Source organism: Apium graveolens, chromosome 3, assembly GCF_009905375.1.
Source record: "Apium graveolens cultivar Ventura chromosome 3, ASM990537v1, whole genome shotgun sequence".
Classification (NCBI taxonomy): domain Eukaryota; kingdom Viridiplantae; phylum Streptophyta; class Magnoliopsida; order Apiales; family Apiaceae; genus Apium; species Apium graveolens.
In genome coordinates, this window is record NC_133649.1 from 166919675 (window position 1) to 166927455 (window position 7781).

The following is a 7781-nucleotide window of genomic DNA, read 5'->3' on the forward strand; positions in this document are numbered from 1 at the left end:
CAACAAATTGAAAACATCAAGGCCCAACTTGCCTCCTCAATGTCTGACCTATAAAAGGCTCGGGCTGAGATAGTGATTCTCAAAAATCAAAAAGATAAATCCTTTGACGCCTGGATGAACACTCAGGAGTTCAAAGACTTAATGGTGGAGCACGGTGCCCTCATTCATCCTGTTAGCTATAAGGAAGGCTGGGACGGCGCTGTAGAGGCTATTCAGGACGAGTTTCCTAAAATTCTTGAGAAAGCTTCCTTCCCCTGTCCTCAACAAGTCCTAACCCTTGGAGGCGGCGCTGATAAGATGGCTGATCTCATTAAGGAAGGTAGTTCTGCCTCCTCATTCAGAGCGCCATCAGGGAGCTAGGGTTAAGGTCAGAAGAGGAAGGAGATCGAGTCTAGCTCAGGGGAATATGAATCCTCTTCTGAAGAAGAATCCATCCCTACTTTTAAGAAAGCCAGGGTGGAGGAGCCTACAAAGGAAGCTCCTCAGTCGACGGTGACTAAAAATTCAGCCGAAGAGACTTCAGAGGGGACCTCTTCAGAGACTTGCGAGGAAGCTTCTAATGGGCCAACCGAGAAAACTTTCGAGGAAAATTCCAAGGATGGCTCTGGAAGCAGCTCTGGAGAGGATTCTGGGCCTTCTAATCAAAACACCTAATTCTCTTCCCTTATGTAATCTACTTTCCTTCAAATGTTTTCATACTTTGTAAAAAACTTTTCATCTTTTTACTTGTCTTGTTTAATTTTTTCAAGTATTCAAATTTCAAGTAACTGAGGCATTGTCTTAACCTTTCAAGTTCCTCACGACATTAACTCAAGTTTTATAACTTGGTTTTTTTAAGAATCTAACAATTCAACAAACAGGATCAAACCGAATGAATTTTATTATAACTTGGTATTTTTTAACACCTTACATGAAATGGGTTCAACCCTGATAAATCTAAAACATAACTCCTACTGAATCTATAAAAAATCCTAAGCGAGCAAAGCTTCTAGGTGCTTTTGAACCTTGTTACCACCACTATAGCAAATACAAGCTATATATAGTAAATTTTCAGATTTTAAGCATGCCAAGTACGAGGCAGTTCTTCTCCATCCATGGTCTCCAACTTGTAAGATCCTCTTCCTTGAACGCTCTTAACCTTGTATGGCCCTTCCCAATTCGGGGCGAGTTTTCCTTTATGCTCTACTCCAGAGGCTTCCACCTTTCTTAAAACCAAGTCACCTTGCTTGAAGAACCTTTCTTTTACTCTTAAGTTGTAATAGAATGAGGCCTTTTTCTGATACTAAACTATCTTGGCATACGCTTCATCACGAACTTCATCAATCAGGTCCAGGGCTAGCCTTTGCCCTTCCTGATTTTCATTTATATTGTATGCTTGGATTCTGGGAGACGAGTGTGATATCTCCACAGGAACAATCGTTTATGCCCCGTATGCTAACATAAAGGGAATTGCTCCAGTAGTGACTCTACAAGTAGTCCGATAAGCCCAAAATATTGGGAGTATTCCTCCACCCAATTATTCTTGGATTTATCGATCCTCTTCTTCAGACCATCTAGGATTATACGATTCGCCACTTCCGCTTTCCCATTGGCTTGCGGATGAGCTACGGAGGTAAACCTAAATTCAATCTCATTCTCTTCGCAATACTTCCTGAATTCTTCATTATTGAACTTTGTTCCATTATCGGTAACTAGGATACCGGGAATTCCATACCTAACATGATATTTTCCCAAAGGAATTGTGCAACCTGCTTAGTTGTGATCTTGGCCAAAGGCTTGGCTTCAATCCACTTAGTGAAATAATCTACGACTACAATAAAGAACTTCCTTTGACCTGTGGCCATTGGAAAAGGCCCAAGTATATCCATTCCCCACATAGCAAAAGGGATGGGAGAATTAATGGAAGTCAGTATCTCAGGAGGTTGTCGAACAACTGATGCATGTTTCTGACAACATTCACACTTCCTCACATAGTCTTTTACATCGACAATCTTCTCTGGCCAATAAAATCCTAAACGGGTTATCTTATGAGCCATTGCTCTGCCCCCCAGTTGTTGCCCACTGATACCTTCGTGCACTTCTTCAAGAGCCATGTGCCTCATCAGGCCTGAGACAACTTAAGTAAGGAACCACATAAGATCTTTTATATAAAATCCCATTGATCAAGGAGTATCTCAGTGCCCGAACAGTCAATTTCCGTGCTTAGTAACATCATTTGGTAGCCAACCAGTTTGAATATGGGCCTTAATGGGATCTATCCATGATGTCCCCAACCCTATAGGGGCTACAAGCTTAACATCAATGCTCCGTGTTTTTAAAACGCGGAAGTATACATTTCCTGAATTGTTCTTTATATCTGATGAAGCGAACTTACACAATGCATCCGCCTTAGCATTTTCCTCCCTTAGAATGTGCTCGACATGGCATTCATCGAACTGAGTCATCACAGCCCTTACTAGGTGGACATATTTAGACATTGTATCATCTATTGCCTCAAACTTTCCCTTGACCTCGGATATGACCCGCTTCGAATCCCTAGAGACTTTTAAGTTCTTGACCCTCAGTGTTCCTGCTAGGCTGAGGCCAGCTATCAGGGCTTCATATTCTGCTTCATTATTCATAGTTGGGAAGTCTAGCTTCATAGAATATTCGATCAGGAACCCATCCGGGCTTTGCAAAACTAGCCCAGCTCCGCTTGAATTTGTTTTTTATGCCCCATCAAAATAAAGAACCCAATATTCCTTTTCCTTAACGCCCTTTTCATCTTCTGTGTGTTGAGGTATAGTATCTTCCAGCCCCCGACTTCTTGGTTGGGTATGGTACATTCCACCATCAAGTCAGCCAATGCCTGGGCTTTTATTGCCATTCGTGGCTTGTACTTGATGTCGAATTCTCTCAATTCTATTGCCTATTGAATCAGCCTCCCACTAGCTTTGGGACTATGAATGATGTTTCTCAATGGCTGATTCGTTAGCACTTAAATTTTATGAGCCTGGAAGTAAGGGCGCAACTTCCTTGAAGCCATTACCAAGGCTAACGCAAACTTCTGAATAGTTGAATAATTCAACTCAGCTCCATGCAGAATTTTACTAACATAGTATATAGATTTCTGGATTTTAAGTTCCTCCTTAACCAATACAGCGCTCAAAGCATTTTCTGAAATGGCCAGTATAAGTATAAAGTTTCATTCAGAGTTGGCTTGACCAACAACGGGGCTTGAACCATATATCTCTTCAGTTCTTCAAATGCCTCCTGGCTTTCCTCAGTCCATATAAAATCTTTAACCTACTTCAGGGATTTAAAGAATGGAAAGCACTTGTCTCCGGATTTGGAGATGAAACGTCCTAAAGCTGCAACTCTTCCAGTGAGTTTCTGAACGTCCTTTATTGAACGTGGTGGTTCCATATCCAGGATAGCCTTTATTTTATTAGGATTGGCTTCGATCCCCCTCTTGGAGACCATCAGACCTAAAAACTTTCCAGATCCCACTCCGAAAACACACTTTGCATGATTTACCATCATTTTATGATATCTCAACACCTCAAAGGCTTCCCTCAAATGGGTTATATGATCAGCTTTTAACAAACTCTTGACTGACATGTCATCAACATAAACTTCCATAGTTTTGCCAATAAGGTCCTTGAAAATCTTATTTACCAACCTTTGATAGGTGGCTCCTGCATTCTTGAGACCAAATTCCATAACAAGATAACAAAAAACACCAAAGTCAGTAATGAATGATACCTTTGGAATGTCATCCTTATGAAACTCAACATCTCATGACCAGCAGTAGCATCTATCAATGTGTCTATCCTTGGCGATGGGAAACAATCCTTTGGGCATGCGTCATTTAGATCAGTGAAATCTACGCACATTCTCTATTTTCCATTAGCCTTCTTTACCATCACAGGGTTTGTTAACCATTACGGGAACTATATCTCCTCAATGAAACCCGCCTCTAAGAGATTCTCTACTTCTTTCTTAATAGCTTCCTGCCTTTTCAGAGCAAAACTTCTTTTCTTTTGCTTCACAGTCTTTCGATTTGGATCCACGTTCAGCTTGCGAGTGATCAGTTCCGGGTCTATGCCTGGAATATCAGCTGCCGACCATGCATTATATCACTATTCTCTTGTAAAAACTTCACCAACTTCCCTCTAAGGGTCTCCTCTAGTGACGCTCCAATGAAAGTTACTTTCTCAGGATCTTCCGGAGCCAAAGGAATCAGAACCAGGACTTCTGCTGGATTCCCTCTTTTCTCATCATCCTCACAGATATCCAGATATTCAGTAGGCAGGACCTGCCCCCAACTTCATCATCCCTAAGAGAGGCCACATAAAAACTCCCTTCCATCTTTTGATCTCCTCTCTCTTCTGCAATCCCATTCTGGGTGGGAAACTTCATCACTGAATGGTAGGAAGAAGGGACTGCCTTGAAAGCATGTATTCCTATTCTTTCCATGATTGCATTATAAGTTGATCCGGCCTTTACCACTACAAAGTCCAATATCTGTGTTTCTTGATTTGGTGTCTGACCTATAGTCATTGGTAACTTAATTATCCCTTTCACGGGGCACTCCACTTCAGCAAATCCATATATCGGCATATCAGTTGGGATCAGTTGAGAATCGTTATAACCCATCCTTATAAAAGTATCATGGAGTAAGATGTCCACTGAAGCTCCATTGTCTACAAGGACTCTCTTCACCGGGCTGTTCCCTATTAGTGGTGTTATGACCAGCAGATCATCATGAGGAAATTTTACACCCTCCAATTCAGAGTCATCAAACGTCATTATCACTCCTAACCTAGCCCTCTTCGGGGCTTCTCCAACAATATGCATAACTTCTCTAGTGTATTCTTTCCTGGAATTCTTTGACGAACAAGTAGCAGTTGGCCCTCCGAAGATTGTATTTATCACTGGCCCTCGGGGTCGTGGTCCTCCAAAGATTGCATTTATCACAGGCCCTTGAGGCTGGGGATTTCTCTCTTGATCATCTTGGTCCCTCCTACGATCATAAAAATTCTTTCTTCTATTGTTATACCTATCTCCTCCATCTCCAGTGTACTTGCTCAACCTTCCTTTTTGAATGAGGAACTCTATTTCATCCTTCAATTGTCTACACTCATCGGTGTCATGGCTAACATCCTTGTGAAATCTGCAATATTTGCTCTTATCCAGCTTGGTAGGATCAGCCTTCAGAAGCTTAGGCCAACGAACATCTCTGTCCTTTTCAATTTCCATCAAGATCTGACTCCTAGGAGCATTCAACTTAGCATATTCAGTGAACTTTTTTCCCGGTCCTCCCTTCTTCGGGGTTGAATCATTGTTTTGCTCAGTTCTAGGATACTTGTCCTTGGCAATATATTCTACATCAGTTTTTCGCTTCTTGCCACCAGCGGGCTCGTTGTTCACTACCGTTTTCCTCATGCTCTCCTTCACTTTTATGTACTTCCTGGCCCTGTCTTGGAGTTGTAAAATGCTTTCAGGGGGCGCTTGGCTAATGACATCTTGAAGAACTCGTCATTAGTTCCCTATTGCAGTGCTATCATAGCTACCTTGTCATCAAGGTCTGGGACCTTCAAAGCTTCCTTGGTAAAACGATTCAGATAGTCTCTCAAGGACTCTTTTGCTCCCTGCACAATGCTCATGAGGGATGCTGAACTTTTCTCATGCACTCTCCCACTGATGAATTGCTTAATAAAAGCTTGACTTAGCTCTCTAAAGGACCCAATAGAATTCGGAGGCAAACGCCTATACCATCTTTGAGCCATTCCCGACAGGGTTTGAGGAAAGGCCCGACACTTAATAGCGTCATTCACGGTTTGTAGTAATAGTGCATTAGAGAATGTCCTGACATGATTAACGGGGTCTCTAGTGCCATCATAAGCTTTGATGGTGGGAATCTTAAACTTCCTTGAGATATGGGCATTCATTATCTCTTCAGTAAATGGTGGAGTGGGATCGTCAGGATCTCCTAGGGGCAGAAGATCACTTGGATCAGCCCTTTGGAGAACAACCCTTCTCTGCTGTGGACCATCCAGGTCTATGATTGGAGGAAGATTTCTCCCCCTCGGTGGTAGTGGGGGTCTGGGGGTCAGGTGCACCTCCAGGTCGCGCTTCAGCCTTTGAATCTCAGCCTCGTGAGCCCTGATTCTCTCCTACACTTCTTGGGGATTCCTCCCTTGGATGCTCCTAGGACGCAGATTACCATCAGGCATCGGCTCTTTACCAGCACGCCACCTCCTTGGAGCCACATCATCATCCGAAAATTCAGAGTCTCTCTCAGTATAAGGTCCGGAGAATTCTTGGTCCTCCGGAATAGGAGCCAAACCTCGTATGTAGGGGTATTTGTCCCTGTGCTTCACTCCGTCCGGCATGTCCACTTCTTCTAACCTCGGGGTACAGGTGCATCCCATAGGGAGGATTAGTGGTAACAATAGTAGAATATTCACACCTTACAGGTTGGGAGCTCATAGGTGCATATACCTGTTGTAGTTGGGATTCGTCCCTTGAGGAGCCGGGGGATTCGTCCCTTGTAGAGCCTGGGGATTTTTCCCTTGGGGCTGAGGCTCGGTTGTCCCTGCTGGGGTTCCTGCGTAGGATGAGTATGGGGTATCTCCACCGTCGATGAAATCGTTTGAGTATTTCCAGCTGGTGTTCCTTCAGGGGCGCTGTTTCCACTCCGTATTCTCGCCATGGTTGTTGTTATAATTTCCCACAGTGGCGCCAAATGTTATGGATAAAAACTTAGGGTGTATTAACTGCTGTATTTATTACTAAGGTTCGGGAGCTCAAGGCCTTTTATGGCTGCTCTCATATTTTGTAGCTTAACTCTGCCTTTACGAGATGCCTACGTATCTCTGTGTATTAGAGAATCAAGCCAAAAAACGTAGTTCTGAGAAGAGGGGTGAGGCCCCTTATATAGATGTAGGGAGTCCTTGAATTGGACTAGGGTTAGGATACTTGTTGAACAATTCTCAGACTTTGGATAGACTTTGAAGTCCTAGAATCAAGGAATCAGACTCCTTGTGGGTGTAGGTGCCCTCAAGGCTATCTTTTATTGATTTATATCACTGTTTGGACTAATTTAATGAGCTGTTAATCTTCCCTATTTAATAATTACGAAATTAATAAATAATCAGGGCTTCAGGCCTCGTTAATTGGGCTTCGTTGGAGGACCGTATCGGGTCTAATTAATTCAACATTAACTATATTTTTGGGCTAATTTAGGCCCATATCAAAGTCAATTATACGCGTACGGGTAAACGGTACGGGCTACGTGAAGTTAGTTTGAGACGCGATTGAGATACGAGTTAACTAAATAAGCCTATTTCTTTGATAGAGACGAAGCCAACAAGGCGGATCAAGCCAGTGATAGAGGAGGGTGATATAATTGCAATAAATCACGTGAAAGGAAAGTTTCTTCCCAATTCTAAATTTAGAATAGTGAATTGACTTCAAATTCTTATTGCAGTTATACACTGATAATTTCTGTTGACATACACTAATACAAAATTATTATTCCTTTGTTCATATTTCATTTCGATTCCTGGTCTCTTCTAATTTATTGAATCCTTTATTTATATTCCAATAGTTTATGTATATATATATACATATACTCTGATATATTCTGATGTTGGGATACATCAAAGCATACCGATTATTCCGGTTGCTCATCTGTGGACTGGATAGTGACGATTAGGATCAGGTATACACTTGAAATAAGGACTGGGAATTAACAAGATCCTTGTGTTGGGCCGTAGAGCCTAGGTATCCAAATG